The sequence below is a fragment of the Anas platyrhynchos genome, chromosome 2 (assembly GCF_047663525.1).
Source record: "Anas platyrhynchos isolate ZD024472 breed Pekin duck chromosome 2, IASCAAS_PekinDuck_T2T, whole genome shotgun sequence".
NCBI lineage: Eukaryota > Metazoa > Chordata > Aves > Anseriformes > Anatidae > Anas > Anas platyrhynchos.
In genome coordinates this window covers 52,439,929-52,460,334 of record NC_092588.1, presented here as the reverse complement: position 1 = coordinate 52,460,334, position 20,406 = coordinate 52,439,929, and the positions used below count along the sequence as shown (strand labels likewise).

The following is a 20,406-nucleotide window of genomic DNA, read 5'->3' as shown; positions in this document are numbered from 1 at the left end:
CTGCTCAACAAATTTCCATCTCCAAAAGCATGATGAGATTTGATAAAGGGAGGAGAAAAGGGCAGACATGAATGTTGCAGTAATGAGGAGTACACTTTTCAGTGTTTACATAGCCTAAATCACCCTTGGGAGACCTTTCATAATTTCTTAAACATGGGCACTTATCTCAAACATGTCTTGAGTCTATGAAGCAATAAGGTATCATTTACTTAAATGGACAGCAACTAAACTTACTATCAACTAATTAGCTCACCAAGTTTTCCTTTTAGTTAGAGATAGATAATTTCAAGAATAAAGTAACAAATATTACCAATGAAAATAAAAATGTTGCAACAAAAGATCAGCCCTTCAGTGAAACAACAGGGAGCTGAATGGCTATGATTGTATCTGGTGCATGTTTGCCTGACAGAAAACAATACAACATATGATAAATGCATAATCATTACATAAGAAAACCTGAATTTTCAGAAATGGCACAGATACATTTTCCTTTGGTCCATTGTGGTACCTATAATTCATTTTACTTACCACAGAAATTACCTGGAAAAAACGTACTCATATAATTTGTTTGACACAACAGCAACATCAAAGGATCACTGTGCCCCAGTTCTTCACCTGCCTCTAAGGGAACTGAAATTATACTCTCCCTTTCACCAGCAGTAATTTTTGCTGCAATGACAAGGAAACTATTTTTTTTGGTCTTGACTTTTTTGTTTGTTTGTTTGTTGTGATTTTTTTTTTTTTTTTTATGAAGACTGAGTTTTACAATTGTTATCGCTGTTGCAAGTATGCCTTTGCTCCATGTACAATAGTGCTCAATGTTTATTCTTATGCGATAAAATCCAAACAGGTATTTGTTACCGATTCCCTCTCCCACCACAACCATCAGTCATCAAACTGGATACACACTTTAATGTTAGGCTCCTTCTGTCTTGACAAACACCATCAGCTTTGCTCACACCAAAAACACAGGATAGTTGAGCTTGCTTAAACATGGGACGTTAAAACTCAGCCCCCACACATGAAGGTGCATATATTGTAGTCCCCCTACTCCTAGCAGCATTGTCTTAGACATTATGGCGAAAATAAAATCCCTTGTTTTGCACACAAAAGCACAGAGAAACAGATCTGTTCTGTAAATAGCTCAAATTTTACATTAATTTAGAGTAGAAGCCATCGTTGACAAGTTTTAACCATGAAATCAGTGTGATGTTTGATATCGGAAACCCACATAGCTTACAGAATATAGACTTTTAGACTATTATTCTCACATTTATGAAAGGTGAAATTTTGCATGTTTTCAGGAAGGCAGATGACTACTTTGGAAGCATTACAAACATGAAAAATGATTGCATTCACTTTGAAATATTTTGGGAGATGTAAGGAGAAAGAAATATAAAGCAAAGGACACTGCCTTGGTGCTGTACCTGGAACATGATGTTGCATGCAACATCAACTTTTAAAGGTTCCAACAGAATTTTACTGACCTGTAAGAATAGAAGTAGTGGATGCAAAGATAAAACAAAGTATTGTGGAATAAGAAACACAGCCTTTGCATCAATAAATCATGCTTTATCATGCAGCGTGTGTTCTTTGAAGGGGTCTTTGACCACATGGATAAGGAAGATCCATCCATTCACTCTACTGAATTTCTACTCAGACTTCTAAAATTATTCTGAAAATGTTCCTCATGAAAGAGGCGTAGAATAAAATGAAAGAACCTTGAACAGATATAATATTTGTTAAAACAATTAACAACCAAGCAACAACAAAAAACAACACAAGGAAAGTTTCCAGATTGGAAAGAATTCATCTGTGAAATCAAAGACCTTTCCAGGTATGATTCTCTTAAACTTCTCCATAAATCTGGAAAAAGAGGTTTGTAGTGAACTTACCTAAACTTTGCTGATGATGCTGAGTTTCTCTGGGCAATAAATATGAGGGCAAGCTGCAGAAAGATCTTACCAGATTGAGCAGTAGTAAAATGATAAATGAAATGCAGTGTGTATTCATAAAAAGTAACACAAGTGGGTAAAAAGAAAAGAAAACAACACCTACATTTACTGATGAAAAGATGGCCTCTGAGCTAATTATAAATTAAGAACTTGTTGCTATTATAGACCTTTCCAGGAAAATGTCCAGTAAGTGACCAACAATATTAAGGATTATCAGGGAAAAATTGAAGATCAAGAGAAAACATCATGAGGTCACTAAAAATAAACGTCCCACCTTAATCTAGTACACTGCATGTAGCTTTGCACTGCCATATTGGAATGGTATGGTCAGAACTAGAAAAGAGCAGTGAAGGTGATCAGTATTCTGGAAAGGTTTCTAAAGAAGAAATTATTAAATAGGCTGGGCTGGCATTTGTCAGTCTAGAAAACTGACTCTTGAAGGGGGCTATGACAGATGCCTTTGGAATGATGGCATACAGATTGTGAAAACGGTTCGGTTCTTCATGTTCTGATACAGACTGAGAGGGCCGTCAAATGAAGCTGTCCAAGCACAGGTTGTGAAGAAAGAGAAGGAGGTGGCTCTTCATGTAAAACCTTATTAAAATGTGGTCATCCTTGCCATCCTGTGCATGTTGCAGTCTACATGGTTCAAACAGAAAAATGAAAACATGCATAGATGAAAACTCAGGATTTCATAGACCTCCACTTCTGTCAAATGTAGTCTTTGTCCAGGGAACCAGTCTAAATCAAATGTTTAGAAGCCGAGGGAATATTATGGAAAGCGTCATTGTGAACTTTCTACATTTTTACATGCTTTCGTAGGCTTCCATTTTGGGTCATTGTTGGAGACAGGATATTGATATAGGTGCACTTGGGGTGAGTAATTTTCATGAAAAGAGAATTAAAGATTTGATACAAGCCAATGGCAAGCCTGGATTTGATGCACACTGTCAATTATATGCAGCCATATACCTTTTCAGAAATTACTATCATTATTCCAACACTTGCTGGACTGCTTAGGCAGAAAGTTTTCAAAAACTGGACAGAGTTTTGAAGGGTGTGAAGGTATCTAGCTGGCTAAACCATTCCATCTGCAGGATATCTGAAATGCAGATCTGATCTGCAAATATTTATATCCTTCTTTATGTCTTTTGGGAAATCCAAAGAGATCTTTAATAATTTGTTAGATGCATCCAGTTTATAAAATAGATTTATCTCATGGTATTAACAATGATGATTATTCTTGAATTTTCTGAAACAGGGATTGCAATTTCTTTACAGCCTGGGGATGAGCTTATCACAGGCACTCAGAAACTAACAAAATAACAATTATGTCCCTTATGCATGATCGAATATCTTCCCAAGAATGCCTTTAGCCTTAGCAAAAAAATATCACAGATTCAATATATTATTTTTCCAACACCAGTAGAACACTGTAGGGTTCTACCAACATACATCATCTCATTAAGGACTGAATTTAAATAATGGCCATGTACAAATCTGGGACTGGAATAACCAACCAAAAAAACAACCAACAAAACAACAAAAACCCTTCTGTTCTGTTTATCTATCTTAGTTTTAAACTCTTTGCTGGAACTCCAAGGTTTCAATTATATTTTCATACTGCCTTAACTTGAATCACCAAATTTTGATGTGTAAGTTGAGAAGTCAGTCTCCACAGGCTCTCTCTGCAGTCAGCAGAGTAAAGAAGGCAAGTGGTTCAGATCAAGAGCACAACCTTAGTGTCTGAACAATTTCCTAGTATTCAGGCTCTGAAATGAAGACTAAAGAAGTCTTCATTTGAAAGATTCCATCCTATGATTTAGGATACTCCATGACATTCAGTGCTACTGATGGGAACACTGCTCACCAGCACCTTTGGGCCACGTAAATGTGTCGTCATAACCACCAGATATTCCAGGCACTAACCATAATGCTTTACATAACCAGTCATGCTTTACAGACTGGACTGGGAAGTCCCATCAGACACAGGTACTTGATGTTTTTTTTCTCACAGCTTTCACTTGGCACAGGACTCTCAAAGAGGAAATGAAAACAACAGCAACAACAAAACAAAACAAAAAGAAAAACAAACAAACAAACAAACAAACAAAAAATCAACAAAAAACAAAACCAGAAACACCGCAACCTTTCATTTAGAGTAGTTAGCTGTTTTCTGTAGAAAGAAGAAACTCAGCTTCAATTTATTCATTCCAAGTCATTTTCACTGCTGTAAGAGCCTTTTGTTAGCTGACTGAATCGTGGCTCAAAAAGAAAATTCAGTGTGAATTTTCTGTAGAGAATCTTTATCATTTGTTTCCCTCAGCAAGATTCTATCTTATTCTATAGGTCAGCAACTACAAAATAATTGTTTTCTATCCATTCATTTAGAATTTTGGATGGCACTCTTATTGTGATAGAATGCACATTTTCCAGTATGAATAGAGGGTTTTCTTAACATTTTATAAAATAATTCTGGAACCAGCTGCTCCATAAATAATATCAAATCATCTTCACTATCTGAAAGAACAAGTAATCTAATATTAGTCTTGTGGCTTCATCACTAAGAATTTTATTCACATTTGAAAGACTATGAGCAGTTTCAGATAAAAAGTCTATTTCTAAACCTACTCTTTTATAGTGTTTCCAGCTTCAAAGGTTTGGTGTACATTACATCTGTCCAAGTTTCCACATTTGATACATGTATTCTTGCAAAATCCATTTACCATTCAAAGCTGTTATGGTAAAATGTGTACATTGAAATGTTCTGCTAATCAATTTCATAAATAAATTATTGAAATGGCTCTTTATAATAAAGACTTCAATCACAAGTGTAATATCTAAATGGTCACAGAAAAAAAATAAACTGTTTTATAGTTGTTTTACCCTCACTCTACAAGATGATGTCATTCCGTATGTTTCAGCTAGATATTGTTTCTCTCATCAATCTTTAGTCTGTTACAGGCCAAAGTCTAGGTAAAACATCTGAACAAATGACCAAATCTTCACTAGTATTCAAAAGTAATGAATATCACAGTGAAGTTACTTCAAGATAAAGATTCAAGAAGAGCATTGCACTTGCTCACTTGCTGTGACATAACATTTGCCTGTCGGGAAAGGCAAAAAAAAATATAAATATATATATATATATTTCTGTTTGTTTAATGAAATACTTCATAAGTATTACTAAGCTCTTTGTTAAGAACAATAACCTTTTCCCTGAGATCAATGACATTGTTTTAATGTAGAACAGCTTATTGTTTGTTTTGTTTTTCTTACTCTTGACAATGAAATCCATGATAGCAGTGTAACTGCTTCAATGTGAAGTATAAACAACTTCTAGACATAAAATATTACTGCAACTATCATTTAAAAAATTATCTGTAAATGTGCCAAGAACCATAATCATAGTTCTTGGTCTGAATACAGTATAAATCCATCATGCTGCAATGGGTATCTTAAACACAAAATTATTAAGTGAGAGAATGTACATCAGCAACAATTAAGTCACAAAGTTATCATGGAGAACTTTATGTCAGTCTTCATGTTTTGGACAGTTATTTCCATTTCTCTCTCTCTTCTCTTGTTTCTTACAGTCATGAAAGAGGAAACAAGGAACAGTTTATAATAATTGCTTTACAGAATATTTGCGAGTGATGATATGGAAGAATCTCTACAACCTCTGTAACTATGTTTTGGTTAGAAGCAGAGAAAAAAAAAAAAGGAGATATTTAGGTCAAAAATGCATTAATCAAGATACTGAGGCTTGAAATGAGAGAAGACAGGACAGGCAAAAATGTACAAAATGACACCATGATTTGTAATCATTCTCTCTCTTACAGTAGCTTTCGTTTTTAATTGTGCTTTCTACTGGGCTTGGAAATGTTTACTGTTGTATTTGTGCAAATCACAAGTCCATCCTCAATGGACCATTAAGTATCATAGTAACAACATATGACAGAGTAATTTAGCTGACCTGAAAACTCCTTACAGGATGGGTGACTGCAGTATATGAATCGCACAATGCACATTTACAACAGCTCTAGAGAATTCATAGAAAGTGCGAGAAAGAAATACAAGAGTACCTTTTTATATTTATTTTTTCCTGTACTATAAATAGCAGTAACATGAAACATTTTATGTAAAGCCATTTGGCAGCTGTATAACCGTACTCCAAACCTGTGTTATTGTACTCAAAACTGCACTTTCATTTATACATAATTGTTTGCTGTTACCTTGTTTCCTTCTCAATGTTTTTCTTCTCCTAACCAAATTTATCTCTACAGCTAGATGACTCAGCTACTTCACTGAAAAAAACTGTGTCCCTGCTGTGCCATCTTGTCCTGTAAAAATAAACTATGAAATAAATAATTATTTTTAATATAAAGTTTCTTGAAGTAGGAGATTTCTTACTGGACTGATATTTTCCTCTCCCAGCATGAAGATATGTGATGCTTCTTACAACCCCCCTCTCGTCACCCCCAAATTTCTATCTTTCAAATTACATTGAGAATTTCCCTGTGGTTGCTAACAAGGTTGATCACAAGCCAGAATCTTATTCTTTGCATGCAGGAATGTGGATTAGTTCAGTCTGCCTACGCAGGCAAGCACTGTTCAGGGCTTTCACATAATCTCCTGTGACGTGAATGAAGAAATATACTAAATAAGCTGTGAAGAATGATTGAATCACTACAGTTGAATGATCAAGTGGCAGCACAGAACTGCCATAGAAGCTCAGGCCCCTAGTGAGACATTGCAGTTTTACTGAATCAGTTACTTTGGCTTTCAGGATTCTCTCTCTCTCTCTCTCTCTCTTTCTCTCATTTATTATTATGAATTATTATTATTATTTTTAGCACAGTTAATAAGTAGGAACTGATCTCAGCTAAAGATATAAAAAAATATACTTGTTTGTTTGTTTGTTTGTTGTCCTTTTCATCAAATTAATTGTTTCTACAACAGTTACTAACAGTTCGCATTAGAACATATTTCAAAATGCATAAGAAAACTGTATAATTTTCTTTTAGTCTATTGGGTTAACTGCTTGCAAAGCCGTTTTAAAATTTCACATTGCCACAGAACAAACAATAATCTGTTGCTTAATATTAGCATAGAATTTAAGTACTTGAAAGTGCTTCTAGACAAAGAACTCAAGATACTAAAACAAAGTCCATTTAATTCCAAATGCTGAAATTTTGCATAAGGGTATAACAGTAGCTAAATGACCAACCCAAACTTCCAAAATAAATGTGAGTGTTGAAATGTTGAGAATCTGGTCTAGTATCTCTTGATAAATCATTGGGTATTGAAGCCTTTACCTCAAAATCTTGCTATGCAAAATGGAAGTAACTCACAAGCTTTAATCCCTCTTTAAAAATAATGACTAACTTATATTTACAATCATCTTGGAGATGTAGCCTAAAGGATCTAATTTCATTTGATATAAGCAATTTTTCTCCCAGATATTGTTTTTATTTATTTTTTTTTCATTTTTTCTCCCATCTCCAGATTGTTATAAATACATTTACAAGCTCTTCACTGCATTATTTCAAGTTGGTATACTCAGTCAGTAAATAAATCTCTCCCTTATGGAATTTCTTCTGAACATCAGTTAAAATATAATAATAATAAAAAAAAGTGTTTCTCATCTAGGAACATCAGATATGCAAACATATTATAATGTATTTAATGCTCAAGACATGCATGGAAAGAACATTTTAAAGCCATTTTAAAAAGATATATCTGTGATTTTTCCTTGAAGAGCCAGTAACTAGGAAAACTTCATGCTTTAGAACATCTGATTTTAAATGATCCAATAAACCTCTTTCACCATCAGATTTTGGTTACAATGAGTTAAACCTTAATTATGTAATGAAACTCAGTTCAATTTGAAACAGTGAAGATATATACTGCAACACAGAAGTCTGAATGGAAAGTCTTCATATCTGAAAGTCTTTAAATGTGATCATGTTATTAGGTGCGCAATGTCAATGGAATCTGACAGGGACTAGACTGGTTCAAGGAGACCAGTATGAAGATAAATTTATATCATCAGATCCTAGCTTCTGTTGCAAATGGGCATGACAGGTCCTATCTACTTTGCTGCTGATTGAGAGCTCATGAACTCTGCTAAATTTAATTTCTATTCCCATTTGACAACAGCCAGGAAACCACCCTGTCAGGCAGCTTTTAACAGCCATTACCTTCTGCCTTTCTAAAAGTCATTCTAGATTTTAATTAATTTTACAAAGCTATTTCAGGAAACCTTCAGGATTGAATACACTGTGTGTTTTTGAAAAAAAACCACCTGAATTACATATGACAGTTTAGTGGCATAGGAAAAAGGAATTTATGCTAACAAAGGAAATCAGTTGTACCCCTATGTTTTTGCAGGAGATGACTCAGAGAGGAAATTAGAAAGTAAATTTCTAGGAGGACTAAGCCCCAGATTTGACCTTTTTTGTGTTCCTGGTTACATTTGTTATTATTACCAGAAGTGGTGCCTCCATCTAGCCTGAATACCTGGGAGGTTTTCCTCCCATGGAAAGCATGACATGGCAGGCAGGGTCACTCTTAGGTCTCACAGCAGAGTGTAGGGACACAGCTGGGTTACCTTCACGTATCTAAGAAATGCAATAGCATTTCTAAAGCTTCTTACTTTTAAGCCACCACAGCCACCTTAAAGTTTCAGTGTTTGTTCCTCAGTATGAATAGCTTTTGCTCAGCTTTTCCTTTGGCAATAGACTGTTACTGAATACAAGCCAAAGGGTGCAGTATTTTTAATTCAGTTGGTTTATGTAAACAACAGAGATAATGTAGAATGAAGGATCTTTAGAATACATGAATACCACTTAGAATACTATGTTACTTCAAGACCTCTCTGAGTTTATCTCCAGAATAAACTTTTTAAGTATGATGTTGTAAACGTGAATGCTCTCAGTGCTTTCTCTCTCAATCTCTGCTTGTTTCAAATGAAGCTTTATCCAAGTGCAGGTACTAACGCCCAATATTATTCCTTGCGTATCTCTGAAATGTTATTGACCTTGGTAGTATATGCAAAGAAACCCATAAAAACATGATAATAACACCTACCAAAGAGACAAAAAGAAAGCAAATTAATGTTTAGGATTTTATCACAAATACATTTAAAAAGATTAATAATTAAAAAAAAAAAAAGAAACAAAACTTATGTAGATTTAATACCTTTTAAAAGAGGAAATGTATGTAGTTGTTAAGCCAGAAGAATGGAACTAACGCAATCTGGGTTAATAGCTTATTTCTGATTTTACATGACTGTATAAATTACTTCTCATCTTTCTGCTCCATTTTTGCCCTCTAGAAAATGGGATGACCATCACTTTTTGAAAACAAAACAAACAACAACAACAAAAAAACACAAACAACACACACACACACAAACATACATGCAAAAAAACCCAACAAACACACAAAAAACCATACTGCCACCACTGAAAAATAAAAATAACAAATCCCCAAAACACAGAATTATTGAGCCATAACTCTACAGGATGAAAAAGCATGCACGGCCTTAAAATAAAAAATATTACTTCACAAGATGTTCTTAAACTCTTTTCTTTCTTTTTGAACAGGAATTTGAGAATGCTCTCCTACACTATAACCTTGAGAATCTTATAAGAAGAGACCTTGCTAACGTGCACATTATTATTTTTATGATTAATCTAAACCTATTTATATTCCTGGAGTTTATCAGGGCAAAGAAATTAGCTTTGCAACATAAGCCTATTTACATAAAATAATATAGTCTTTATGGATCAGACTTGTAGTTTTGCTCAGTTTGTGGATTCCACAATAGAAATTGGTGTAGCACATACTGAGATATAAATGTAGACTCAGGTGAACAGCTCAGACTCTTTATATTGGTGATGTGAGTTAACTGCAACTTCACAGTAACAACAGTAACACACGAATGTCTGTAGCGGAATAGTAATCACAAATGGTGGGTGCTAACTGCATAGCTATTTTCCATTAATTTTGCAACACACTTAGTGTCATCATTTAAGGTGGCTCCTGTAGCTGTTTTTGCTGAAAAGTACACTTAGAGCTACCTGCAGTATTTTCTTTTTTCCTTATTCTGCATTTTGTGAAGTTTTATGTTCTTGAATAAAGTTGCTTCTTAATTCTATTTATCTTTGTTTTAATTTGTAATAGTGTCCAGAGCTCTGGTTTGCAGATGGCATTAACACAGCTGTTATGCACACACAGCATCTCAATTTTGATATCTAAGTGTCAACAACTGCTCTTGAACTCTTAAGAAATACACGAATAATCCTGTTTTCCAAGTAAGAAGGAAGGCCAAATGACTCAACTCTGAGTCCTACCATGACTTATTATAAGGGAATTTCTGGCTTAGCCTGTCAAGCAGACTGACTTGTAACTCTCAATTTTTTGAATTATTTTCACTATTATTTTCCCCGCTTCTCATCTATACTAAGAACCTAGTCATTTACATTAAATGACCATCCTGGTAGGTATACAGGTTCACATGGTACACTTCATATATATTCCTAGCCAGTGTTGTGAGACAGGAGTCTGACATATTTTAATTTTGTTCTGTATTACTGCTGGAATCACATATTTTATTTTCACTTTAAAAAAGGATTTTTAAACCACTTAAATAGAGGGTTTCACTTGCCTGTCCTCCTCTTCTTTTATTTTCTTCTTGAAGACTATAGGTCTAAATTCACCTAATGTTTGTACTGAAAAAGCCTGGCTCAGGACTTGATGCTGCACACTGTAAAATGGAAAGTAAGTTATTATCTATAAAGATTCATCTGGCCATGTCAAGAGATCCTTAATCTGTAGCTGAATTACTCGAAACCTCTAATGGAATGTGACTGAATTATACTTTGTAGTATATTATTTTTTTCCTAAAATATATATTTAGGGACTATATTCAAATAACATTTTAATATGCCTTCATGCATTATATTCAGAGAACTCTTGCATCAGCTCAACCTTATTCCCTAAGTGGATCTCCTTCTCCATGGAAATGCGTTTTCCCCTTAGCTACACAACATGGAAGGTAGGGAAAAATACCACTCCACTTTGTGGCTGGAAAATTGGATGTATTTCTGTGCAGGGAAAACAAAACAAAACAAACAAACAAAAAAAAGATACTGTGATAACATTATAGTGCAGCTCTTGGCTTATCTCTTGACCAATATTTTGATCTATTACATACAAATCAACTCCATTTTTCATGACTTGTCATGACTTTTCATGACTTTTAAGAAAAAAAATCCTACTTCTACAAACAGAACCCAGTTCACCTTGTTGAGAACAATCAACAGCTATGCTGTAGAAATGGTAAACAATCTCATGCAAAGTATGGTTAAGAACAATCTCTTCAGTTGTCCATTTCACATAACAGTGTGAGCAAAGGTTTTGGGCTTTCCAGAAAGATGCTAATATGCCAGATAAAGTCCAGCTGACAGTTACCAGGGCAGCTGGGGGGTTGGAGAATGTAACATACAAACAGACTGAAGGAACTGATTTCTTCAGTCTTGAGAAGGGAAGGCTATGGATGAATATTTCAGTATTCAAACAGTAATGGGAAGTTGTAGAGAAGACAAAGCCAGCCACTCCTCAGTGGTACTCAATGAAAAGTTGCAAACAAGTTTTGACAAAAGATATTCCAATTTTTCAGGAGTAAAATATTCACTGTGGACACGGCTGGTCACAGGTTGTCCAGAAAGGCCACAGAACCTCCATCCTTGGAGATTTTCAAAACCTACTTAGAGAAATACCTGAGCAACCTGCTTAAGCTTGGAAGTTGTCTCTGTGAGGCTGACCTTGCTTTGTGGACCAGATGACCTCGAGAGATCTGCTCCTACCAAACTTGTTCTGTGGTTTTATTAATATAAAATCAGGATTGGACACAGTTGACACAACATCAGAAGCCATAAGGTCATACATACTCTACACAGTTTAAAATGAAGAATCCCAACATTTTTCTTCTGCAACCAAATATCTGCAAAACTTTGTGACAAAACATGTGTCTCATCCCCCCTCTAGTGGCAGGTACACATAGGACAACTCACTGTTAAAGCTAGTTTGTAAACTAGTGGCAGATACCTGAGGAGTGGAAGACACGTGGATATCAGTACGTTCTGATATCATGGAATTGCTGGGGTTTGCTTTCAACTCGTTTTGAAAAACAAACAAACAAAAACTGAGAAAAAGGCACATTACATCTATTCCTATCATTTAAAATCTCCCAATGTCCCTGAAGCCATGTTAAGTATGCTTTTTTTTTTTTTTTTTTTTTTTCTGACATCGAGCTATTTTTCTTCAATTTTCAAAGGCTATTTGCACATTCTATATTTATGTATATATGTAAATGCACACACATATATATGATTATCTCTCAGTGTATGTGCATCATTTTAGTGGTTCTATATACATTTACATTTATGTGTACATTTTCTTTGTGGACTAAGTTAATAAAGCATTTCCAAGAGCTATTTATTCAGACAAGGCTGCCTAAAGTCATCTTTTACATCTATAAATCAATAAAATTGTCTAAGCTTGAAAAATACATATCACAGAATCACATGTATTACAATTACCAATTATGAATTATGTCAAAGAAGTTGATGTATTCAGATCAAAGTATATCAAATGCGGTGTAATGTACTGCAACTTAAAAAGAAAAAAAAATCTTAAAAAGAAAATATAAAGAAAAAAAAATCACATTAAATTCTGCTTACAAAAAGTAAGAATACTATACATATATTTACTTACACAGCTAGCATGCACTATGTACGTCAAATAGTCAAGGAAATATAGAAAAATATGATGGTAATTGTGGCAATATGATTCATAAAACCAGGAAAAATAGAGAAGTCAAAGTGAGACCTTTTAAATAGTCTCCAGAAAATAAATAAATAAATAAATAAATAAAAATGCATGTTTAGCTACTGGTTGGAAAGAAGTGAACTTTGACATACATGAGGCACCCTGAGAATATTTTCAAAGTATTTTAATGAACTAAATAATTAAATTTCATAGAAAATGACATTACTGAGGCAAAGTTGCAAGAAGTGAACATTTTAACCATAGTTTCAGCTATGGTAAGAGACAATCAACATTCTCAAACTGCTTGACCTCTAATTGTCAATGGCACCAAAACCATGTTAGTTTGCTATAGACAGATAATATTTGATGAATATCGAAGAGGCACCTGAACAGCAACAGTAAGACAGCACCTACCATAAAGGATATCAGATAACCAGTTCCTCCCTTGATAAGCCAGACAAGCTTTTGTACAGCTCTCCTGTACATGTAAAGTGATATACAGCCTACAGCTATCAGAAATAAATAGCACATGCAGAAGCTTAAGAAGAATTTCCACATGGGTTTCCTAACCACATTCTTGTGTATTCACAACTGGAGAATTTTAATTTAGATACGAGTCTGTCAAATGGTTCTACATGTGATATTAGTTTTAATCATCCAGATATCTAATGGCAAATCACCTGCTTAAAGTTAATGCATGCCAGCTACGTGCAGAGTTGGGCATTTGTTAACACAAAGAGACAACCTGTCATAATCAAGGGGATAGAAAACACTTGTTGCCAGAGCACAGAATGAAAAAAGCATCTTCAACAACCTGCCAGTGCTGATAGTCCTATTATCCTACCTCCAACAGCTTCTATTAATGTTTAGTAGTACTAAAAAATGTACCAGGCATTACGCAGAAAATAGTGAATGCTGCAACCAGTGTCCAGAAGTTTTATCAATTCAAGTTAAAACTCATACTACAGATAATGGCATTACATCAATAGGGTGAAAAAAAAGTCTGCAGGTGGATACAATTTACAAAAGTAGACTTACTGGGCAGTGCATTTATCAGGTTACTTTTGAAACTACGTATATTAATCAATAGTTCTAAATGCTGCTAGGTTATTTCCTCTCCAGAAGCAACAAAGTATGCCACTCTTGGTCAATCAGACAGTTTTGCTCAGTACATCCTCTACAATTCAGTCTTGCACACCTTAAAGAAACATGGAAATACAGCTTAAAGTGCTATCGCTAATCTTTGAAATCGCCATTCTGTCTAAGCAAGGGTCTGTTAATAGAAAATGGAGAGAAATAAACATCTCTACATACTCTGAATTATGAAAGTACTTTAGAATGGGAACAGTCGCCCTTTGTGAATGTTCTTTTCTTACAACTATGTATAGACTACTTAAACAACTAGCTGGACACCTAGATCTTAGCTCACGTTAAATAAAATCTCCACTTTTATTTTCAAACTTCAGATTTAAATTTGGGTATTACACTAATCAAGATACAGCTGGTCAGCACTAGCTAAAAAATGGATAAATAGACTATGCTAGGAGGGAAGCCTTTCCACAAGTATGTGGAGAGTTCCAAAGAAAAGCATATCAATCAACCTTGCTTTAACAGACGTAGCAAGCACGGCAGAACTCCATTTACAAAAACTGATTGAAATTTAGGAATGCCAATGCAATGTTGGTGATTGCCCATGAAAGAGCCATATTTTTTACACTCCTAAAAGTTTCAGGGAAAGTAATTGATTAGGGTAAAAAAAAAAAAAAAAAAAAAAAAAAAAAAAAAAAAAAAAAAAGGAACAAAGAAATCTGGTGAATAATTACTAATTTGAACAGAACAAAAATATATTCACTAAACACAGTATCCTGAATACCATCAAGCACCTCAGAAGATGTAATACCTAAAAGTCATTTTTCAGGTGTGATGAAAAGAACAGAGCAATCATTACAAAATTTTACATAATTGGGCATACACTGAAGAGGTATATTACACAACGAATCACTTCCTCTAACATTTGGTCTTGCATTTTTCTTATAAAACAGCTCAATTTTCCTTATGTTTTACAGTTTTAGGATACAAAATGGAATAAAATGAGGATATGAAAATGGTTCTTTTCCATAAAGGATGATGGCCAATTTAACTACGGTATTTGTAGGTTCTGAAATACAGTTCCACATCCAGAAGAGGACAACAAAGCTGGAAAAAGTGCTGGAAGACATGTCCTATGAGGAGAGGCTGAGGACACTTGGGTTGCCCAGTCTGGGGAAAAGGAGGCTGAGAGGTGACCTCGTGGCTCTCTGCAACTTCCCAGGGAGGGGATACACAGAGAGAGGTGCTGGCCTCTGTTCCCCAGTAACTAATGTCAGTATGCATGGGAACAGGACAAAGCTGTGCCTGAGGAGGTTCACACTGGATGTTAGGAAAAATTTGTTTACTGTGAAGGTGGTCAACACTGGAACAGGCTTCCTAGTGAGGTGACTGATGCCTCATGCCTGTCAGTGTTCAAGAGGCATTTGGATAATGCCCTCAGTAATAGGCTTTAACTTTTGGTTAGCCCTAAAGAGATCAGGCAGTTGAAGGGATGATCTTTGAAGGTCCCTTCCAACTGAACTATTCTATTCTATTAAAAAAAGCTAATTGAAAAACAACAACTTATGCTATTCCATGACTTTTTTATTATGTAGTTCAAGATCTGCTTGGACATTGTCAGAGCAAAATATACTTGCTAAATCAATCCCTTGCAGCTGGAATCTTTTTGGACTCTCACTGATCAGGCTAATAAGGATTCCACTGGATACTATTTATCAAATCTTTCACAAAAGTGAACTTGCCTGATACAATATGAAAAACTGTGTGTAGTGAATCAGTACAGTACTTTGCTCTAAAGTACTGTTTAGGAAATACAACTGAATAAGCAAGTCTATTTGTGAATTCATCCCATCAGTTTGGGAGGTTTCAAGAATCCTAGAATGGCTTGGGTTGCAAGGGACCTAAAGGTCACCTAGTTCCAAACCCCTTGCCATGGGCAGAGATGCCACCTATTAGATCAGGTTGCCCAGGGCCTCATCCAACTTGGTCTTGAACAGTTGTGGGCATCCACAACTTCTCTGGGCAAGAACACACCAGAAATATGTCTGCCCAAATGACTTACTGTTGAGCTTTGTCACTTTAGGAACCCAGCGCTGAATTAAAAAGTGAATATCACTATCAGCATAATATTGTCCTGTAAATGAGCTGAACTAAAATGTGTTATCTGCAGTAAAAATGACTCAAAGGAAAAAGCAAAGAGCACAACATGGAAAAGATAACTCACTTCCAAGTATGACTTAATGAACAAAAATACTGAAAAAAGTCCTTTTTAAGCAGTCAATTTTAAGATGATGATAAAAAAAAACAACAACCTGGATTACATTTCATGCTATTCCATATTGATGAATAATTCAGTTCCCCTTGTAGAAAAATTATAAAACTCTAACAAAATGATTCATAGTACTAAAACATTTTCCTTAGCAAACATCTTGTATGTTAGCAAGACTTCTACAGAGGAAGATGTTTTTTTTGGAAGATTTATTATTGTGAGATTATGGTAGGATGATCTGGATGGTTCAATTTATTTAATCACGTCATCCTGACAGAAGTACTTTGTTCTTTCAAGAGGCAGACACATGTTTGAGGGCAAGTAATAGATCTTATATTCTGAAGTTGAGAGGATAGAGTCTGCACAGGCTCATGGTGTCCTGGCAATGCACAATAAAACAGCAATAATTGTGCACCATTAACCCCACATCAAGCAATATGTCGCTGGCATAAGCAGTGGAAGAGGTCCACTTATTTATTGACTTGAAGGAGGCACTGCAAAAGCCATAACAAACCATGTATATGGGGAGGTAAGGGAAGAAAGAAAAGAATCCACTCTAATATTTTTACTGTAGCTGTTAGAGGTTCATTTACCAAGAGGGGGAAAAAAAAAGGAAAAAAAAAGAAAAAAAAAAAAAAAAAGGAAAAAAGAAAAATCTTTTCCTATGACCAGTATAAATACACCTACAAATAACTGCAGGAAAAACCATCCTGTTCAGCAAATTGCATATAAGGCATAAAGTGCACAAACTTCAAAATAAGGTTTTTGAAGATCAGATTCTCAAACTACCCCATGAGAGTATTTTATATTAATCCTCTTGAAACAGATAGATTAAAAAATATGAGTATAAATTATAATGTAAGTATTGGTCAGAACTGCAAAGGCAGTATAATTGAACATATGAAAAATTATATATGATACTTCAGTTTGGGTTAAATCATCATAAAAAAATAAGAGGTATCAGAAAGCCCAGCATGTGATAAATGTTATTACATGACACCTGAGGCAAATCAGAAGGCTTAATCACTTCATCTGTGAGCCCACCACCAAGTCACCGGATGACGTGGAAAGGGAATCCGGACACCGGCCACTAGCCAAAGTGGTTCACTGAAGCCAGCTACCCCACTCCCAGCCCACTCTCACCTTAAAGACTCAGTATATGAAAAAGGATTCACACAGCAGACAACCAACCAACTGCACGAACATCAGGCAACCTGAAAAAGGCAGGGAGCAGTTTTCCCTGAGTGCCTTTCTCTCAGAGCTTGAGACTGAGGATCAGTGCAAGAAGTTGCAGAGACTGTAGTGGAGTGCAGTTCTGGAGGTTGGCAACCTGGTATGAGCACAGCTTGTGTGCCAAGAATGAGAAGCAGAGCAGGGCAGGCAACACAGAGCTGTAGCTGGTGTAAGGTGGGAAAATATGGATTTGGTTGAAGATGAAGAAATATAGGATGAGGGGGTGGGAACTTACAGCAGGAATAGAGAAGATTCTAATTTGGATAGCTATAGAGAATCCAGGAGGAAGCTGGGGCTCTTGAATGCTTTACAGCATGGCTTCAAGACCCAGAGATTTTGGCAACCCTTACTCTGCACTGACATTATACTTATTATAATGACATTATGCTGACTTTAACATTATACTTTTCTCACACTGTCACTAGGTCTTGCATTAAAATATTCTCCTCCTGCCCACGCTGTTATCCCACACCTCCTCTCAGAATCATTACGCTTAGAATATCTTTTGTATACAAGCTAGGGAATACACTCTCAAGGGGCTTGCTTAGAGTAGCTTTCTGTAATATCAACTAAAATTCAAAAACAAGTATGCAAATTCAAACCATGAAAGTCTGAAGGAGTCAGAATCCACAGGTATCCCTGAGAAATTGCTCTCATTATCCTGGAAGGAGGCAGAGAACTCCACCTTAAATGAGAACTGCATATTTGGGTGACTTCACTTTTTGCAGTGCATGGACAGCACATGAGCTCAAATTCAGTACACAGACCTATCATACAATTTAATTAATTTCAATGGGACTTAAGTGAATATTGTTCATTAGTCTGTCGTCTGTGCTTCTGGAATTACCCAGGTGTACCATGTGGTAAAAATGAAGCCTCAAATGCTAATATGCTAAAATGAGTGTTGCTATTATAGCTCATTGCTATTAAAATCAGTGCAACTTCATAGTGGTGACCTTCCCATACAGTTAAGAGAAACACAAGCTAAACCCCCAGTGTTCAGCCTTACTTTCTGTCTGTGAGGGGAGTAATGATTAAAACCCTTTTGAAGATCACCATCAAAGCCTATTTTGCTATTGATTTATACTGAATGTTAATAATTAAACAGCTGGCATATTTCTCAGCTTACTCTCATTGAGACCCAATAAAAGGTAATCTATTTATGTTCCACTCAAGATCTCTAGTGGTCCTTTAGTACCTTCAGTGTCCAGTAAATATTCACTAATGTTATTATGGGGCAAGATTAAGTTTTCATTTGAATCAGTATGAAAATGGCTTCTTTAGCTCCCAATAATAGCTGTTGTTGGATCTGAAAAGTGGAAAGGAATCTGTCACTGCATGTAATGTGAAGAAACTAGCCAATCACTTAACAAGTTTTCTTTAAGCAGGAGTTGGACCTGATTCATGAAAAAAATGTGTATGTTCAGTGGGTGGTAACTTTGATGTAGTTCTTTTATGTATATAAGGGTTAGCCAGAGTGTCTGAATAAAAAAGGAAGCCAATCTGCTTTTATTCAGGCATAGCACCATGTGGGCTGGATGTGAAAAACAGAAATGGTATATTAAATGCAATTCAGAGAAGAGACTCATTTTCTTGTTAGTAGAAATTATGGCAATAGGAGCCCAGCTGAAATGTGTAACACAATGATATGAATCAGTGATGACTGCAAATGTGGGTCTTAGAACATTTTTTTTTTTCCCCCTGTTGTCAGGTATTTTTCTATCATCTTCATGAAAAAACTGCAAACACCTGTGATCATCCATCTCCTCTCATGTTCCTCCTTTCTAATATTGAAGAATCATTAGGATCCTGATCATTCATGGAATCAAGCAATAAATGTGACATTAAAAACAAACCATGTTTGATTTCAATGGTATGCTCCTTCTTCAGCCTGTACATCCTAATTTATCCCCATTTTGGGGACAGTACACCAGGAGACCAATTGCTGTAGAAAATTCATGTACTTTTCCTGGATGAAATTTACATTTGTAACTCACTACACATCTCATAAAAGGAGCAGCTCTTTAAAACTGAAAACCAAACCACCAGTGTCTGCCAGATTTAAAAAAAAAAAAAAAAAAGTTACATTTAAAGTTCATGGGGGTTACTGCATTTTATTAGGAAGGGTTCAGGATGAAGCACCTTTGTTATTAAAAATCCATTGCTGCAATGGAAAGAATTGTGTCATAAGGACAAGATTTCAGAACAGCTTGATAATTTTATAATTGGATTTTTTTTTTTTTTTTTTTTTTTTTTTTTTTTTTTAACAAAAAAGTGACCTGTAGATCCTTTTTGCTGAAGCAACAGTCCCAGACATGAATGTTAAGGTCACAAACAGACACTACTTGTGGGGAGCCAATGATGGACTGCAGCATACTCAGGCTAGTAATAATCCAAGAGTGATATTCACCACAAAATTTCATCCAGCCACGTTAAGATGAGATGCATCCTTGCTTTTCCAATGGCTAGAAAAGGCTCCCAAGCAGTAGCTCAAACTAGATGCCCAGTTGTCAAACAGCTGAATAATCTAAATCAAACAGGGAAATGAATTTCATTTGCAAACTAACAGCACTGAATAAACAGCACTAAACAGGTTTTTCAAGATCCATATTTTCTACTCACAATTTATTTACTTGGGGTCTCCAGCCTGCACTGAAACTCATAATGTCCACAGCAGTCACCTGACATGATTAATTAATGTTAGCTTACATCTACCTACATTGACAGCACCCCCATATTGTACAGAAGTGTAGCTGGGTCATTCAGGAGAGATGTCAAAATAGAAAAACAGTGAAATTAATCTGTTGTTAGCCTTGATTTTATTAATCTAGTATTTGCATTAGATATGTAAATTCTTTTAACACCTTAGACTAGCACTTGAACCAAGACAAGCCATAAAATTCCTACACAGGTACAATACAAATGTAGCCAAGCTACTGCCAAGTTATAAAGTGTTCATATTGGACTGAAACTATTTCAAGTTCCTATGCTACCTAGGCCTATTACTTCACACCAATTTTG

General features: G+C 35.4%; 1 protein-coding gene across 8 annotated transcripts in view; it reads right to left on the bottom strand.

Moving 5' to 3' along the window:
* Window positions 1-20,406, bottom strand: part of DLGAP1 (DLG associated protein 1) — a 410,173-nt gene that overhangs the window by 275,864 nt on the left and 113,903 nt on the right. The window lies entirely within an intron of this gene.